We start from the raw sequence: 20,760 nt of genomic DNA on the forward strand, positions 1-20,760 counted from the left end.
CTGATGAAGTTTTCTAGTGACGTTCCAAAAAGCAATATTTAAAATGTGATTTTGGGCCGGGCGCGGTGGCTCAGCCTGTAATCCCAGCACTTTGGGAGGCCGAGGCGGGTGGATCACGAGGTCAAGAGATCGAGACCATCCCGGTCAACACGGTGAAACCCCGTCTCTACTAAAAATACAAAAAATTAGCTGGGCATGGTGGCGTGTGCCTGTAATCCCAGCTACTCAGGAGGCTGAGGCAGGAGAATTGCCTGAACCCAGGAGGCGGAGGTTGCGGTGAGCCGAGATCGCGCCATTGCACTCCAGCCTGGGGTAACAAGAGTGAAACTCCGTCTCAAAAAATAAAAATAAAAAATAAAACAAAATAAAATAAAATGTGATTTTGGTATATTTGAAGAGTTATTTATTGTGTGCTACCAATGGGAGGAATATAAGACGTAATGTGATCCAGCATTGCAGACAATTTCTTACATAGCCAACTATAATACAAAGTAGAATGTGATAACTGAGGTACAGAAGTGTATGAGAATGTAAGAAAGTGAAATAATAATTTCAACTAAGAAGTTGAAGAAAGACTACAGAAATATGCTTCAATCAGGAGAAATAGATGAATATATTTCATGAGGCTAGCTTTTGTGTACCTAACAATGATCTCAAAACTCCTTTTTATAAGTTACATATTGACATTCATATAGTGTATCTTGCTTTGTTAACTATTTCTATTTCACATGAGACTGCCACAATGTATAATCATGCCTGTTTCTATTTATTACTTTTTCTGTAATTACCTTTTCTGTATTACCATTTGTATGTATTACTTTTTTCAAGGATTTCTCTTACTTGCCCCAAAATATTACATATAGTGTACCTGAAATTATTTCACAATAAAGTAAATGGATTCATTTATAGAGTTTTAAATCAATTATATAAATAGACAATGAAAGTTCAAAATTTAGTTGACACTCAGAGCACTATAAAAGTACAAAGTTTATAAGTATTTTATTAAGATGTTTTTAATAGAAATATGCCCTTGTTAACATAACTACTTTATAAATACTATGTTTATGTATAATTAGTTAAGGGTAGAATCTGTTATACACTATATGTACAATTTAAATCCATTAATTTATAACTCATAAATTCTAGATTGTTCTTATATTATTTAAACAATTTTGGCAGCATCAGTTTATAAAAATTAAGTCAACATCCAGTCAATTCTAGTGTCCATATTACTGTGTAGAGGAAACTCACACATCTAACAGGTTAGTTTTCCTTAGAGCTGCAAAGTTTTCCGGGAAATAATGAAGAAAGCTTCTGAGAGACCCTAAAGCTTCCCTAATGGGAAGGTCTCTTCCCTTCAGGGAAACTTACATACAACACAATGGTTTCATTTAGACAAATAAAGGGAGTAGATGTGACATAGTGAACGTGTTAGACAATTACGAGTTTTCCAAATTGTTAAGCCCAAACCCCCCACATCAATACATCTTCCACCACCACCACACACACACACACACGCACGCACGCACACACGCACACACCCTCCAGGAGATGTTAAAAAGAGAATCAAAGAAGTCTAAGCTTCAGGAAATTTCTTTTTCAGTATTTTAAATCAAAAAGGACTGAATTTCTTCCTTTAATTATTGGCTTTATGAACAAATGTCCCAAAAATGTCATTTCCTTTTCTTAAAGTAACCAGTATTTTCGGTGCTTCAAGCCTTTTCAACTCTAGCCTGTGTAATATGACTGCAGGAGTACATGCACATCCTTGTCCATATTTGTATCACCTCTTCAGATCTAACTGTAACTGTTTTCATAAAGTAAGTTTCCTGACACCTGCTGGGCACAGAGCTGGATGTTGTCGGGATGTTGCCCCCACATAGCGCTCTGGAATCTCTTCTTCCTCCATGGCACACTTCCTTAGGAAGAAACTTGTAGGTGAATTAAAATCCTCTGTATAAGAAAATGACTATGTTTATTTCTAAATAAATACTCCAGATTCAGAATGCTAGAATCCAAATAAAAACCTAGCTACGATTCCAAAGTTTTATTCTGGAATTCATCTCTGTCACTTGGTTGAAGAATCTCTGATACTGATGTAGTGTTTTACATTGTATTTTGTTTGGGATTGTATTGTTATATAGATCAATGGGGGGACAGCTGGATGAAACATGACGTCTTTAAAAGTGTATCTTCTCATTTAGGAATGTTGACTATTTTACTATTGGTTCATTTATTTTATATTCTTCCAAAAAATATTATGCATTTCTTCATAGAATTAGCACATTTATTGATAAGTTTATTTCTAGGTACTTTATAGTTTTTTCCAGTTACATTTGTTGATTGGTTACAGCTGGTTTAAGGGAAAGCTACTGATTTTCACAGACTGATTTTCTACCTAGCTGACTGATTTTATATCTACATTTTCCAGTGAAATTGAGAAATTTTTTTAAAAAAGCACGTGTTTTGTCCTCAGGGCATTTTAGATGGGAAGGGAGTTAGATGCCTTTGTTCCTTCAATCTGCCATGATAATCCAGTTTCTTGAATTTAATATTTTTAAATTTGGGGGAGGAAACTAATTTAGGTATTCACAGCCCTAGGATTCACTAAGGACAACATAACTCATTTGTAACCTAGTAACCATGTTTGTCAGCAAATTACATATTGCCATGCTTCCTAAGTAACTGCTCCAGTGTGCTCTTTCAGCGGGCCTGAAAGAAGTAACTGCAAAGCTGAGTTCATTTAAGAATTTTGTTTCTGGAGAGGTGACTGTATTTCTTCTACAATCAAGGCTGTAGGGAGAAATGAAAAGCTCTATAACATTAGATTTTTTATCACTGAGATTCAAAAAAAAACAGCAATTTTCTATAGTATTTATTCTTCACTTTAAATCCATTTACCTAAAATACTCTATCCCACTTCATATGAAAATGTCTATATATATATATATATATATACAAACACGTATTATAAGCCTAAGAATTATCCATGTTTTTCCTTAAGCAAAATGATTCTAATATTCAATCATGAGGAAAAATGACGTTTTCTTTCATGAGTTTTCCACAAAGTGGTCACATTTGCGTATTTTTATAGGGGAGACAACTTCATCATCAGTCATTTATGACCACTGGCGTGCATTACAAGTTAGAAATTTACCTCAGTGTGACTTTTGGAGGGCTAACTTACATTCAAAGGTATAGATATATAACTAAAATCAGCTCTTAACTTTGATGTGTTTATGTATTTTGAAGATCAGTTTGTAAAATATAAGATTCAAGTATGAGGTGTGATGAATGCATTTAGTTCACTTACAATATTTTGCTGCCATTCAAAACAACAGCTTGGAACATTGTGATCAACTAAAAAAAAAAAAGCAAAATCTGAATTTTTCTATATACTACTTTATTACAGAAAAGAAGCTTTCACCTAAACAGTTTTTTTTAACTAACCCAAAATACCAGTATTTTCATTTATATGCTAAAACTACAGGTAATCCTCAGATGTCATCTTTTATTGTGTTTTACAAGAGGGACCTATGAACTATATTATTTTTAAATAAAATATATTTTTAGAGTATCATTAATAAGATACTACTACTGTGGTAAAGGTAAATAAGCGTAGGAAGAATATGAGCTCCTGTATATTGTAATTTGAGAAAAACTGATTATACTACACATCATTTTGTATAATGTAGTCAGGGAAAATCCAGTCAAATACTAAAATTGACAGTGAAAATGAGGATTTTCTCTAAAATTTATCTGATATCAACTAAGGTCAATCTGTGTTATTATTATCAATGTCACATCACAGATCATCTTTTTATCCATTTTGACATCAATGTGAATACTATATACTCTGTACTGTCAATACATTTATCTTGTCTTCTGCCCAGATTTCATATTTCATATTAACATATATTTCTCTTGTCAAATTAAGCCAAATATAAACCATTGGTAAATGTTCTATTACCCATCATCTCAGGCAGGGCTTAGGACAAACATCAGATAACACGACATCCCAATTTAAAGATTTTTTACATGTCATTGTGAGGGCTCTGGGCTCTTTTCCCTAAAGGTTCACTAAAAATTACCGATATGAGGTGGATCGATGAAGGAGAAAAAGCACACACATCTATCTAACATGTATACAGGGGAGCCTCCCATTCCATCCATCTTTGACATATGTACAGTTATAAGGCTATTTCTTTTACCTTAATTTTTAACATATTTTGACAATATCTGCATTTTATTTTCTTCATTTTGAAGACTTGTGTGCATGCACCTTAGCTTTTTTTCCCACATAATAAAGTTTTCTGAACAAAACATTGAATTTATTTCGACATTCCTCCATTTTCTGTTCAGACACACCCTGATGGTAACTCCAAAACTCTTTAGTAACCAAACCTTTCTAATTTAAACACATATAATTTAGAATTTTATCAAACGGTTCTGTCTCAATGAATTGTGTTTATACTAAGTTGATAAAAGGGCAGTCCATTTTATTAGCCTCATGTCCCTGAGATGCAGAGGCCATAGCAATGCCTATGGACACGGAAGGAAGAACCACCTGCCCATATCTGAAAAACGTGGTGGGGAGTAAGAGCCTCCACTATCAGCTTCTATTTCATCACAGCTTTTGAGCTGGGGTCACTCTTCTTCAAGTGGCCATAGCAGATCATTAAGCAAACTAAGGTTTAAATGTTGGGCTTTTCTTTGCTTCACACAGAACTCTCCTAATCAGCAATGTTTCTTTCAGGCCTGCCGGTTGGGCTGGTAGATTTTATAAAACCCAAAATGTGGTCTGAAAGTTTCTCCTACACAATCCTGCCTCTTTGTCAACCCACCCACGCCCCCTTTTTTATAACAGGTGTTACTCTCCAATTAACTTTTCTAGCCCTTCTAAACTTCACTCTCAGCCTCTGCTGCTCAGAGTATCTAACTTCACATAGGGCAGAATTTTCTACTAGTAACACAGCCCAAATATTACAGATTAATTATGTTATCTATCCTGGGTAAAAACACATCCTCTTAGCCTTGATATTAAGTGGGATGATATAGTTACAAATTCTTTAAAATTACAGTATTGTAGCAGGAGCGGCTGCGAGAAACAGAGCTCTCAAACACCGAACTTCCCCATTATTAAGGAGTTTATTAATATCATGGCTGGGAGCCAGGTGATGATTTGTCTAAAAGACCCAGCTCATCTAACAAAGAAAGACTCTGTGTTTATATAGGCTTACACATGAGTGAAAAGGTTTTGGGTTTACAGCTCTGGTCTTGGGTTTACAGTTTTATAAATCACATATGAAAGGGTTTTGGGTTTACAGTTTTAGGAGCTACATGTGAAAGGTTTCTGGTTTCCGGATGGAGGAGTGGGGTTGGGGTTTGATCTTGTTTAAGTAAAAACAGTGTCTTCTAGAGATATTCCCCAATACCAAGCATGCTATTTACAGGAAGGTGATTCAGGAAGCACCAGTTGGCTGGCCATTCCTTCTATTGAAATGCAGTGTGGAAATCAAGGGGGAGGTGATCCCAGATGCCTGGGTCTCCTTCCTCAGTATCACCAACCATAAAACCATTTGTCTAGAACTAAAAACAAAAATCGTAATTTTGAATAATATGTGGCACACATCTGTAATTCTCAATCGTCAGTTTAATTCCTTATGTATGCAATTGTTTGCATATTCTATGAAGTATTTCCAGATACTCAAGACAGAAAAAAACCTCGTAAGCCCATGTTCTGAGTACCATTTCTTCAACTTCAAAAGTGAATAAGGTAATTTTCAGTGTGAGCATGGCTGTCTCCAACTTCCATTTTTTATTTCAGCAACAGACTTTTAGAACACATCCAACCTTTCCTACCATATCGATTAAAGTAACTGCAGCAGCAATATCAGCATTGTGTTGCCTTTTTTACAGATCAAAACTACATTATTATTTTTAGATTTTGAATGAATTAATTTATTCTGTGGTAGAGAGCATGTGTTTATGTTTAGAAATAGATGCCTTTCATCATGATCCTGATAGGTCAAGGTTTGTCTCTCTTTTGTTTTTCACACATTCAGCATGTAATCAATTAGTTACCTGTGCTTTCACATAACAGAGGGACATTTATGAAGTGCTCTGTAAATAGCTATAGCTGTGTGTGTGTTTGTGTGTGTGTGCGTGCGTGTGTGTGCGTGCGCACACATATGCAAATGCAAGCAAATTACTAGAAGACATGTTAGTAAAATCGCCAAGGCTAATAAACTTACAATGATTTCAAGTGAGATACATTTTTTTCTTTTCCATTTTAGTATTTTCATTAAAAATAAAATATCACAGCTGCTAATGTATAAGTTATTACATGACTTAGGATTCTACCAGTTGCAAGTAACAGAAAACTCAACAAAAATGAGCTTAAGCAAGATATAAATTATACTGATTCATTAATTAAACTATAGATCTCCAGACAACCAGAACCAAAAATTTATAAGCCACCGGCTCAGTTGAGTGCTCTCATTCTCTCTCTTCTTTTCTCATATTTGTTTCTCTTGCCCTGCTTGTCTCATTCTCTCTTACTGTCTTTCTAAAGCTAGAAACATTGATGGGACGGATTCTAGCTCTCCCCTCTTAAGGTTTCCATTCCAAAATAAAGGATCCTTATCACATAACCCCAACTTTAAAAGTTCATGAGAAGAAACTTTTGTTACTTTGTTTGGTGGATGCTCACTTCTGTGGCCCAGAGCAGGGTTACTAAAAGGAGAACCTCATATAAAACTACATAGTTGCTCTGGGAATCCTGAGCTTTGGAAGGACAGAATAAATACACATATACACAAAATGTGCCTAAGATTTTCTAACGAAAGATGAGAAGTATAGTAGTCAGGGCAAATCAGTTGATGTGCACATCTGTTCCTTTGATCTAATTCGGTGGAAGCTCCTATTAAGTATTTGATTGAAGTGATCAAATTTGCCAAAATAAAAGTTCAATGGAACAGTTAGAATTTAATTTTTTTAGTTTGTAAATGGTAAGATGAAAAAATATTTGAGAATTCAGAAAACTGTTTAACACTTTTATGAATAATTAATCAGGTGTTTCCTTAAAAGCAAATTCACTTTGGAGTAGAGGAATGGTGGTCTGCCTATTGAGAATCAATTCATTTGCTAAAATTCAGAGACAATGATTGGACCATTGTTTGACATGCTAGAAAGTGATAGAGAAAGATTTGATTGACGGACAGGTTCGTTGCAGCGCTCCTCATTTTAAGTATGTGCTAAATCCCCATTTCATAGCTAACATTTATTGAGATTTTTTGGTCTTCCTTGTAGTAGGTGGAAGATTTGCTCTAATTTGATCAATATTAATAAAAATCTACCATGCTACAGTCAAGCACGGCAAAAAATGAATAACTATTGAACAGATCTTGCTCTGTAACTGCACACAGCACAATTAGGAAGACATAAAGGTAAAACTAAAATTATATATACATAAATGTATACACAGATGTGATATTTGTCATTATAAAGCTATATAAGAAAATGCGCAGTAGGAAAATTATTTTTAAGATAATGTGTGGAAGTTTGGGAATACAGAGAGGTTTTACTTTGGAGGTGATGCCCAGTGGACATTTGGAAGAATCAACGTGCTTATCAGTAATGAATAAGAATAAGGAATAGAGTCACAAAATATGTGCTAAGGCACAGAGTCACAAAATGACATCATATCTTGAAGCTTTATAAATATTTAAGATTGCCCAGCACAGTGGCTCACATCTATAATTCCAGCACTTTAGGATGCCAGACAGGTAGATCGCTTGAGCTCAGGAGTTTGAGATCATCCTGGGCAACATGGCAAAACCCCATCCCTACAAAAAATAATAAAAAAAAAAAAATTAGTTGAGTGTAGTAGATTGCACCTGTGGTCCCAGCTACTTGGGAGGCTGAAGTGGGAGGATCCCATGAGCCCAGAAGGCAGTCTGCAGGGAGCCAAGATTGCACCCTTGCACTCCAGCCTGGGTGACAGAGCCAGACCTTGTCTCAAAAATAAATAAGATAAATGGAAAATAAAATGCATGAGAATTACAGACAGAATTTAGATGTTTAGTAAATGCCAGTAAATCAGTTATCATAATTGGAAGTTTGTAAATAGGAGTTGGGCTAGTTAGGGGGAAATGAGAAGATCAAACTCTCTTTTTTTTTTTTTTTTTTTTTTTTGAGACGGAGTTTCGCTCTTGTTACCCAGGCTGGAGTGCATTGGCGCGATCTCGGCTCACCGCAACCTCCGCCTCCTGGGTTCAGGCAATTCTCCTGCCTCAGCCTCCTGAGTAGCTGGGATTACAGGCACGCGCCACCATGCCCAGCTAATTTTTAGTATTTTTAGTAGAGACGGGGTTTCACCATGTTGACCAGGATGGTCTCGATCTCTTGACCTCGTGATCCACCCACCTCGGCCTCCCAAAGTGCTGGGATTACAGGCTTGAGCCACCGCGCCCGGCCCTCAAACTCTCATTTTTAAGAAATCTTACTGATAAGACTGAAGAGGAAATATGGAAGAAGAATTGACTGTTGGTCATTAAATGAGACAAGAAGCAAGAGGGACAATTTCTTGAATCAAATCAATTTAACTCAAGATTTACATTACAGGCTTTTATGGTATTCAGGGTTCTATTAGTTGAAAGTAACTAAAACCCAAATAAGAACGGCTTATGCAACAGCTAATAATGGATCATAACCCAACCACGATTACAATTTGAATAGCACAAAGATAAAATAAATGGGGGATATGGATTAACTAGATTTGAGTAGTGAAAAAAGCAGGAGTAGAGGGAAAGGATTCATGATATTTCTTTCTTGATGATTGGTTTTATAACGTTAACACAAATTTCAATTGGAAGGATCAGAAGAATATAAGATACAAGGCTAGCTGGATGATAACACATTTTATTTAGAGACGTAGAATTATATACACTCTAGATATGCAAGCAGAAAAATCCTAGAAATAGGTTATATTGGTTTATATTTGAATGAGGTTAAGTCATTTTAAAAACACAGATTTGGGAGATAAATTGTTTAGACTGTACTTTGAAAATAAATATATTGCCATAAGTATACAGTTAAGAATAAGAGGAAAATTGTAAAAATGAATACACAACTAATATGCAAGTATGAGGAGAATCATTTTTACTACCCCAAGTAGAACTCAGAGCATATTTTCATATCAATAACTTATCTCAAGTAGATGGAATTTCTTAAGAAGTTCTTGTGAAAATTGCTAATAGAAACTTGAGCACCATTTATAGTATGGTTTCTAAGAAAAAAGTGCCCCAAGTTTTAGAACACTAAATAAAATAAAAAATTACAGTTTTTTATTTATTATAGATTAGTAGCAGTGCATATTCATGGTTACCAACTAATGATTACTAATCTCACATACATTCATAAGTAAAATTTTAATTTGATTTAATGTACAGCAATGAAATAGAACTGAGTGATAATATATCAAAACCCTAAACTTCATATGGAACCAAAAGAGCCCACACAGTCAAGTCAATTCTAAGCAAAAAGAACAAAGCTAGAGGCATCACGTGTCCTGACTTCGAACTATACTACAAGGCTAAAGTAATCAAAACAGCGTGGTACTGCTACCAAAACAGAGATATACACCGACGGAACACAAAAGAGGCCTCAGAGGCAACACATGTGCAACCATCTGATCTTTGACAAACATGACAAAAACAAGCAATAGGGAAAGGATTCCCTGTTTAATAAATGGTGTTGGGAGAACTGGCTAGCCATGTGCAGAAAGCAGAAACTGGACCCCTTCCTGACACCTTACACTAAAATTAACTTCAGATGGATTAAAGACCTAAACATCAGACCTAACACCATAAAAACGCTAGAAGAAAACCTAGGCAAAACCATTCAGGACTTAGGCATAGGCAAGGACTTCATGACTAAAACATCAAAAGCATTGGCAACAAAAGCCAAAATACACAAATGGGATCTAATTAAACTCCAGAGCTTCTGCACAGCAAAAGAAACAATCATTAGAGTGAACCAGCAACCAACAGAATGGGAAAAATTTTTGCAATCTACCCATATGGCAAAGAGCTAATATCCAGACTCTACAAAGAACTAAAACAGATTTACAAGAAAAAAAAAAAAAAAAAAAAAAAAAAAAAAAAAAAAAAAACATTCAAAAGTCGGCCAAGGACATGAACAGACACTTTTCAAAAGAAGACATATATGAGGCCAACAGACATATGAAAAAATGCTCATCATCCCTGGTCATTAGATAAATGCAAATCAAAATCGCATTGAGATACCACCTCACACCAGTTAGAATGGCAATCATTAAAAAATCTGAAGACAACAGATGCTGGAGAGGATGTGAAGAAATAGGAACACTTTTACACTGTTGGTGAGAATGTAAATTAGTTCAACAATTGTGGAAGACAGTGTGGCAATTCCTCAAGGACCTAGAAATAGAAATTCCATTTGACCTAGCAATCCCATTACTGGGTATATATCCAAAGGATCATAAATCGTTCTATTATAAAGACACATGCACACATATGTTCATTGCGACACTGTTTACAACAGCAAAGACCTTGAACCAACCCAAATGCCCATCAATGATAGACCGGACAGGGAAAATGTGGCACATATACATCATGGAAGATGGCACAGCCACAAAAAAACAATAAGTTCGTGTCTTTTGTATGGACATGGATGAATCTGGAAACCATCATTCTCAGCAAACTGACACAAGAACAGAAAATCAAATACTGCTAGTTCTAACTCATGGGTGCTGAACAATGAGAACACATGGACACAGGGAGGGGAGCATCACACACTGCAGTCTGTTGGGGGCGACTAGGGAAGGGTCAGCAGGGAATAGGGAGATTGGGGAGGGATAACATGGGGAGAAAAGCCAGATATAGGTGATGGGGATGGAGACAGCAAACCACATTGTCATGTATGTACGTATGCAACAATCCTGCATGTTCTTCACATGTACCCCAGAACCTAAAACGCAGTATTTAAAAAAAATAATAAAAATAATATATCAAAACCACCCTTCATGCTCTGTTAAACTCACATTGGCCTGACATCAAAGGAATATAAAACATTAAAAAAGAAGTCTCATTAGTTCAAAATCACGTTTGGCCCCTTACTGCTCTCTGGTATTTGGCACCTGTCCTATATAATAAAAATCATGTTTCAGCTTACACACAGGAATACTCTATTATCTAGTTAAAGTTTTTTTGTTTTTGTTTGCTTAAGGAATAGGTTTATTGACTATAATTTTTAAGTATTCTAAAATGACTTCAAAATTTCTAAACTTAAAATATCTAAAACCTTCTGTATAATAGTTGAAATAAAATGTTAATATTAGTTGTTTTATTACAATGGTCCATGCTAACAATTTCCTTCTCCCATTTTCTACAGGTTAAAGAGTAAAACAAGGCCAGGCGTGGTGGCTCGCGCCTGTAATCCCAGCACTTTGGGAGGCCGAGCTGGGTGGATCACGAGGTCAAGAGATTGAGACCATCCTGGTCAACATGGTGAAACCCCGTCTCTACTAAAAATACAAAAAATTAGCTGGGCATGGTTGCACGTGCCTGTAATCCCAGCTACTCAGGAGGCCGAGGCAAGAGAATTGCCTGAACCCAGGGGGCGGAGGTTGAGGTGAGCCGAGGTCGCACCATTGCACTCCAGCCTGGGTAACAAGAGCGAAACTCAGTCTCAAAATTAATTAATTAATTAATTAATTAATTAAAGAAAGAAAAGAGTAAAACATAATTTGATGCTTAAATTTGTCCACCTAATTAGATACATAGTAATGTCTTAAAAGGCTTTATATCTCACACAGAACGACATGACAGACATAATAAAAGCTTACTAAATAATTTTTAATGATTCAAGATGGTAATATCAGAATGGATTCACATCCTTTTCCTTATTCAAGGGAAAATTCTAATTAGATAGAAATGCTGGAAGTTTTAAGGAAATACGTGTGTGTGTGTGTGTGTGTGTGTGTGTGTGTGTGTGTGTATTATTTTTTAGTAGAGACAGGGTCTCAACATGTTGCCCAGGCTGCTGGTCTCAAGCAATCCTCCCATGTCAGCCTCCTAAAGTGCTGAGATTACAGGCTGAGCCACCATGCCTGGCCTTTAATGGAATATTCAGTCAAAGTTATTTACTGCCTGAGCTTGTGCTGCTTCTATTAGAACAGACTGACCAGATGAGACATTTATTTGGATTTTTACTTTTGGCCCCATTCCATGGAATAACCTGCGGCAATCTAATTAATTTTTTATTTTCTTTCCTTTCTTTTGTTAGCTCAAGCATAGAGATATTATAAAGATAAATAATTAAGAATCAGAGAAGGACAGAGAATATTTCATTACATACCATATAAAGTCTACCTTGCAGAATGTTAAATAAAAGTAAAATAATGTAAGATGCTTAATATCTAAAGCTCCTTAAAATTTATCTTAAGGAAATATGCATGAATTGTACACTGTACAATAGATTTTGATGTATCTTATTCATTTTACATACAATACAAACCTTTGCAATGAACCAATTATTTGAAACAAACCAATTTAGTGAGATGCCTTATGGAAGTTATTGGTTCACTTAAAACTACTAAATGGATTTTAACTTTTATTTTTAGACTGCAACTTCGGCTGGTTAGCTGCAGAATTTTTTACTTGAAAGATGGAAAATTTTAAATGAAAACCTTAATCCATATGTGCTGGAGAAAATATAGGAAGATTTTGAAACTCCTACATAAGAATGCAAACAATTTCATCCATAGCACATTCTTTTCTGACTTATTTTTATTTTTTTGAGATGCAGTCATGTACAATGGCACTATCTCAGCTCACTGGACCCTCTGCCTCCCAGGTTCAAGCCATTCTTCTGCTTCAGCCTCCCAATTAGCTGGGATTACAGGAGCAGGCAACCACGTCTGACTAATTTTTCTATTTTTAGTAGAGATGAGGTTTTACCATGTTAGCCAGACTGGTCTTGAACTCCTGGCATCAAGCGATTCACCAGCCTTGGCCTCCCACAGTGCTGGGATTACAAGTGTGAGCCACCACACCCGGCTCGTTTTCTGACTTTAGAAGCAAGTGATCGACTCTTGTGAAAAAAAGAATGTCTTGCATAATTAAAAACAAAACTTTTTTTTTATTGGGCCTAATACTTATTTTTCTGTAACAATGTAATTGTAGAGCTTAAAAAATTTGAAATATTCTTATGGGTGGAATGATTAAAATGCTAAAAGTAAGTAACTTATATAAGATTAATGAATTTCGGTGGAAAATTTTAGAGAGATTTTATTTTAAAATTATTTTATTTTAAAATGTATTGGAGAGATCAAGAGACAGAGAGAGAGGGACAGAGAGAGAGAAAGTTAGTCCAAAGCAATAACCTACTCTAATACTCGTTGAGGATCAATGAATATTTCTATTTCTGACAAACACATAATGAACAGAAAAGAGTGACCGCTCATTTGGCCACACTCCATACAGTAGAGAAATTCAAAAGTGAAATACCTTTATCCATTTCTGCTTAATGCTACTTGTTGCAAATTCATAATAAATATTTATAGGATCCTATTTACATCTTTTTATCTCAAGGTAAGTTTGATCTTTGTTCTTTTTTTTTTTTTTTCAACAAAACATTAAGGTATGTGCATTATAAAAACAAACTGCCATTGATGTACTTTCACATTAGCAAAGGAACACTAAGCTTACTTTTAGTTGTTAAGTAACAATTAGAACATGAACATTTTCTTTTAAATTAGTTCCTAATATGATGCTTTAGAACATTTTATTTGAAAAATCTTTGATCTATTGTGTTTGTGTATGCGACTGCTTCAATTAAGCTAAATGTAATATTGTTTCCAAAGTAAAAAACATCTATGATAATAAATTACCTATTTGTGGCTCCTTTAAATAGAGATAGAATCAAAATCATAGGATTTCAAGAGGGCTCTTTGTGAAAATAAATATTTAGTAAGTTCTACCTTTGATGACAGGAAATATAAAAACCCTAACTGTCTTTTCCCACTTACTTTCTTCATCTTCCTTTTTGCCTTGAGTAATTTACCGAATAACCAAATCTCAGACTTTGAAGAAAATTGGGTGACATCCAGCCATGTCTATGAGCCATTGTTTGGATTATCCCTACAAGGCTACAGACAGAGTTATTTATTCTTTACCCAAAAATGTACTGTGGCAAAGTTGAGGCCCTTTGCTCTGGAAAAGCATGGAATAATCAAATTGACCCTGTCAAAATGGAAGTAAAATTGTTATTTCTCTTGAAATGCAGTATATGGAATTCATTTGAGCATACATATTTATTAAAACACAGGTAATTTAATGTTTTTAGCATACTGACCATACATTTGCATCATGCAATTAATGTGATGTATTTGTTTAAAAGTTAATACTATTATTTTGGGCATTTTCTTACTATGTATTATTAGCTACATATTTAATCATAAATATAAGAGAGTTCATTTATTTTTGTAGAATTTTTACTTGTTTTCCAGTCTGTCATTTATTTTGATTATTCATTGTCCTGACTAGCATTATGCTATTTGTAAAAGAGTTAACAAAAACAGTAACAATTGCGGCAACAGATGATAGTGATATCAGAGGACATACAAAGGTAGGTAGAATCTGATATGACCATCTGTCAGTTTTTCTTAAGACTTCTTGTATCATAAACAAATCTGAATGAATATCAACTTAATACTTCCAGATCTTGCAAAATACTGATCCTACTCCCTAACACAAATATGCCTGGGTTATGCTAAAAAAAAAAAAAAGGGTAACTACAGAACCCTGCAGCTTAGGAAATTGACTGATAGTCAGGCTTCAATTGACAACGGCGATACTGTCTGAGAAACATGTTTTTAGGTGATTTCCTCTTTGTGTGAACATTATAAATGTACTTATACACACCTAGAAGGTATAGTCTACTACAGGGGTCCCCATCCCTAGGCCAGAGACCAGTACCTGTCTGAGGCTTGTTAGGATTCAGGTTGTAAAGCAGAAGCTGAGTGGTGGGCCAGCGTGCATTACTGCCTGAGTTCTGCCTTCTGTCAGATTAGCAGCAGCATTCGATTCTTACAGGAGCATGAACCCTATAGTCACTAGACTATAGAAAATTTTTATTTTCACTATAATGTTATAGGACCTCCTTCAACATACAGTCTGTCCTTGACTGAATCATCATTATGTGGCATGTGACCGTATTTGAAAGTGAAAATTGATGGGATCAATAGATCATTAATTGCAATAACATGAATTGGGCCTAATTAATCCCAATAAATTGCATGGTATGACTTCAATCATTCATTCTTTCATTTACTGAAAAACATCAAAGATTTTGTAAAGAATGACTGCTACCAATGATGATGATGATGATGATGATGATGATGATGATGATGATGATGAACTATCAACACCACATGCCAGGCATCCTCCTACATCTGGGGAATTCAGCATTGAACATGAGTTTCTTTTCTCATGAAACTTAACACTTCCTAAGAGGCAACCAGACAATAAAGCAAACATATAGTATGGTTTCCAGAATTGACAAGTTCTATGAAGAAATAAAACAGGGTAACGTGAAACTGTAAAACCTTGAGGCAGAAACAAGTTTGACAAAGTAAAAGAAAAAGTTTCATAAACTATAATGTTCAATAAGAATACAGGAAAAAAATGAGTTGCTCATAGGAAAAATGAAATGAAGGAATTAAGGAATATATAAATAAATGAACCAGAGGAGAAAAAGACACATAGTCTATCCTCAGAATGTGCCCACGTCATCAAAGTGAAAGTGGATAACAATTCCCAATCGTTTTCATACCCCTTCCCCAAAGTTGAATGACTGTCTTTCTGTAATTCACCCCCTGACTCCCAAACTCCCAAAGGTTATACTTTTATGTGGCCTTTTTTTTGAGACGGAGTTTCACTTTTGTTACCCAGGCTGGAGTGCAATGGCACGATCTCGGCTCACCGCAACCTCCGCCTCCTGGGTTCAGGCAATTCTCCTGCCTCAGCCTCCTGAGTAGCTGGGATTACAGGATGGTCTCCATCTCTTGACCTCCCAAAGTGCTGGGATTACAGGCATGACCCACAGCGCCCGGCCCCTTATGTTGCTTTAACAGGGATAGAAATCTTGGGGTTGGGAATACACTGTGCATATTCTTTGAATCTCTTTCAGGTTTTACTCCCAAACTTTTCCCCAGCCATGGACACCATTTCTTAATGGCAGGCTGGAGTGCTGATGGACAGTGTACATTAGGATGGCACAGATACCAGGGAAAAAGGGCAGGGAAGGGGCAGGGAAGTTGTCACACAATTCTTGAACCATTTCTGTGTAAATCCCTGAAGTTTCAAATGCAAATCTGAATGAAACATAATTAGCATTTACTTTTCTTTTCCCAAGGAGTCAAATAAGGTAAACTTTTGTGTCACAATGAAAAGAAAACTAAGTCAGAGCTCCCTTCATGATGATTTCAACTGTTAGTATTAATTTATCAGTTGAACAGCATCTGCAGGTGGGATTATTCTTCTGCTTCTGTTCAACTAAAAATATTTTCTGACAGATGGTGATAGCTAGTAAATAAGACACGTATTTCAGAAGCTGGAGAATTCCTGGGCTCATGAAAGGAACAATAGTCATAAATAAATATATTTCAAGGTGTCCCTATGTTCACTGAGCTCTGATATTAGAAGAAAAAATCTCATTCCTATTACAGGAAATCAAGTTTCCTACTTCCTTCCCCACTTCTGAATAATATTAACAAAATGCTTGTGGTGTATTCTTGGCAGAAAACTCTAGCCACAAAATAGCTGACTGTGTGAACATTAAATACAGTACTTTTACAAGAATTATTTGGTTCAAGATTTGTAGCTGAGTAAAAATACCTAGACAATACTTGATAGTCTAACTTTAAGACAGTAAACTGAATTTAAAGCAACATTTGTAAAACCAACTAGACTTATTTAAGAAAAAGAATGAAAAAAGAAATAAGTACATTAACCATTAAATTTATTAAACTCAACACTGTGGACAAATTCCTGGACATATAAAAACCTTTTTATTGTTTTTCAAAAAGGCACTGCAATGCCTAAACTTGTCTACAAAAGTATATTCAAGGTACTTTTTTTGTTTTGTTTTGAGATAGAACGTCACTGTCATTGCCTAGGCTCAAGTACAGTGATGTGATCTTGGCTCACTGCAATCTCTTCCTGACAGGTTCAAGCAATTCTCCTGCCTCAGCCTCCTGAGTAGCTGGTATCACAGGTATGCACAATGATGCCTGGCTAATTTTTTGTATTTTTAGTAGAAATGGTGTTTCACCATGTTGGCCAGGCTGGTCTAGAACTACTGACCTCAAGTGATCCACCAGCCTCAGCTTCCCAAAGTGTAGGGATTTCAGGCGAGAGCCACTGCATCCAGGCCTATTGAAGACATTTTTCAAGCAACTGAAGATGGTGTTGCTACAGAAAATGAAGGGAGACCAGTTTACATTAGGTTCTAGGTGTGAAAAAAATTAGAGTCTGGAATGTCTATTTTATTCACAAGTGTCATTTTCACCAGGTATTGCAAATAAACTACCTTCTCTTTCTGAGTTGCTATAAAATCACTGAACTTAAAATACTAGGTGAAGGAGCAATCATCACTAGTATTTAAATTAAAGATATGACTAGTATTCCATTAGACCTGAACTTGATTTCTTAAGATTTGAATGCCTCTTATAAGAACCTGATTGCTGATGCCCTTGTCCCCTCAAAGATTGCTAAAAAAATAAATAAAGGACAAAATCTATTGTTGCTTAAATCTTCAAACAAAAAAAAATCTTAGGAAATTGGGTTCTAAGTTTGTTTAACACATTAAACATTTTCAAAGAGACATTAAAATGTAATTATAGTGAAATGTATCATTTGGATGACAGAGAAGAATATGCACATACTTATCTTTCCGCCCTAAACACAAAGCATGTGAATGAGTGTTTGCATATTTGTGTATATATACATATGAGTGGGAGCTTGCAGAAAGTGGGTTAACATTATATAGGACATAGGAAATCCAACTAATGCTTGTATTACATGATAAAAATAGGTTAGATGGATGGTTTTGAACAGATTTTTTTAATGATATACAATATGCTATGCTAAAGGCTTATTTTAAAATAGAAACTATAATTTGTAGGGGAAGTATGCCTCTTGAAAATAAATCTCTTACAAGGCAATCAATTTTGAAGTTTATACACTAAAAATACAAGTCTGAAATCCTCCCCTCTTGAAGTTTCTACACATCCAATAGGTTTTTGAATGTATTTCTTCTCTGCTTAACCCTATGCTTATCTCTATTTTTATTTAAAATACAATTAAGAAATATTCAAAACATTCTTAATTTAAATAAAATGTTCTTCCTCTTTATCCATATCATGTATATTATAGCCACAGTCAGTATAATTTAGAAAACATTTACTTAAAATTAATATAATCAAAATATGTACATCTGGATTCTAAATCAGAAATTGATACAATAACATATAGATTGAAAATTAAGTTAATCATACTATTTCTCAGAGACACCTGGAGCTACTTATTTTCCATGCTCAATTTTTCTTCTCAATTTCTCTAAATAGGTATTTGAGTAACATTAAAAACATAGTTGAGTTTTTGCATTAGTTTACACCCTGAGACTAACACACCCTTCACCAAAGGTATTTGTTTTCCTTTCAGTGTCTCTAGCACCAAAAGATGCATTAGAAAAAAATAAATAGCCTTTTAATTACGTTTATGCAATTAAGAAATTATAAGGTATTAAAGTGACCATCTCAGAGATTACAGCCCATATTATATATGATGTATAAGTCACATTCTCTTAAGTGACCAAAATAAAAAGTAGAATTTTAAATTTAAGACAGGTTACATACACACACACAAAAAAATTATAAAAATAAATTAAAGATACATTACTTATAATAAATTTAAAACATTTAAGTTTTAAAATATTTAAAATAAATTTAAAACGTATTATTTAAATTATATCATTTAAATTAACCAAGTATTATAAGGAAGGAATTCCTCTTAAGAGTTTCGGATTTGGCTCAGATCAAATAAAAAGGCAAACATTACTGGGAAAATTGCCATTTGTCAACTGTTCCATGACATATCATGTGGTGATACAGTTCTCTAAACAGCAAATGTCAGAACACTGACACTATACTATACAAACTAAAACAAGTACAAAAGTGAGCATAAATAACCCAAAAATATTGGCAGCTCTGCATTTGTAAGTGAGTGGTGTTTGTGATGACTGATATTTTCTTCCTATGGTAATAAATGCCTGCGTTTATTTTCTATAGGACTCCCCCAGGGAGAGGGGGCAGAGAACACATGACAGTCATTTTTAAAATTAACAACAACAACAAAGATTTTAAATCTTTGCTTAATTTAAAAGGGAATAGTACAAGTAGATGACTCACTTCTATCTTTAAAAGCTGAACATTGCAAATTATGCAATATCCTAAAAGTATGAAGACTAATTCAAATGCTGCTTCACGTAATAATCTTCAAATATATCCCAAAACTCTCCTACTTAGACTATTTGTTCCTAACAATGAATCGTACTTTAAGTGCAAAACATAAACAAATAAAGAGAAGGGAATTTATTCCATCAAATAGGTCCTTATATGATAATGATAAAACCATGCTTCCCTTTTAATTGATCAAAAAAGTTAAAGTATACATTTTTCAAATACGCAAATCTTACCTTTAGAGAAACATTAACATGAACTGTTTCTTCATCCAACTGTGATTCAACATACCCTAGCCAGTAACGTACTAATTTATGTACAAAAGCAGAGGTCCTGTGTGTTACGTTTTATTCAGAAATATAGATGACATTTCCTTTTACTAGGTAGCTTAGAGTGACTAGTTCTTGTCACAATGTTGTCATAGTGATAGTGACATCAATGTACTTCATGATAATCAGTGCAGCGATTTATCTGAGAAAAATAACAGCACCAATCTCTAGTGTATTTTATATTTCAAAATGCCATCAAATATCCTAGTTAATCTATTACAAGTAAATGGGTTTCTGAGGCAGAGCACCCCAGGACTTAAGATGAATTGATGGCTATATGTATCTGTGAAATGTAGACAAAAACATAGTGTCTGAATGGGTGATGGGGGTATTGGTGAATATAGCCAAGAGATCATAATTAACTGGTTGCTAAGGAAGATTTTGCTCTCATGTGCCTTTGCCAAATACAAAATCTCCTCCAGTCATGAGCTCAGTTTAATTATTTTGTTAAATCCTTTTTAATTTTTTTGGACTCCAGGAGTGATATAGCGGTGATAGTCCAGAATTCTGGATTCTTTCCTACAGAACACTGACAAAATGCTTTCAGTCATCATCTTTCATGACAAAGGGCTATTATTGAAACTTCAGATGTTATTTAGTGGTTCAATTACCTCTTTCTCTGGTGCTATGCAGGTTGCCATTACAATGAACAATGCGAATGACATTAGCAGAACCTGAGACAAAGAGCTCCAATTTTTAGGTCACCAGCATAACAAAAATGAAAAAAAAAACAAACCCCACAAAAACTGTGTTACAATGTTTTAAACATTTATATATTTTTCTGTAAACTATTTTAACACTAAACTATAATACAAAGTAATAGAACTTTTTGGACAAATGTGATAACATTTATTTTTGAAATAATAA

The 20,760-nt window shown here is 34.8% G+C and overlaps 1 protein-coding gene across 1 annotated transcript in view; it reads right to left on the reverse strand.

Annotated features, from left to right (window-relative positions):
- Positions 1-20,065, reverse strand: part of DGKB (diacylglycerol kinase beta) — an 814,277-nt gene extending 794,212 nt beyond the window's left edge. The window contains exon 1 of the mRNA XM_074379547.1: positions 19,801-20,065. The gene's annotated coding sequence lies outside the window, so the exon portion shown is untranslated. The remainder of the gene's footprint in view (positions 1-19,800) is intronic.
- Positions 20,066-20,760: the final 695 nt, after the last annotated feature.

Source organism: Saimiri boliviensis, chromosome 10 (genome assembly GCF_048565385.1).
Source record: "Saimiri boliviensis isolate mSaiBol1 chromosome 10, mSaiBol1.pri, whole genome shotgun sequence".
NCBI lineage: Eukaryota > Metazoa > Chordata > Mammalia > Primates > Cebidae > Saimiri > Saimiri boliviensis.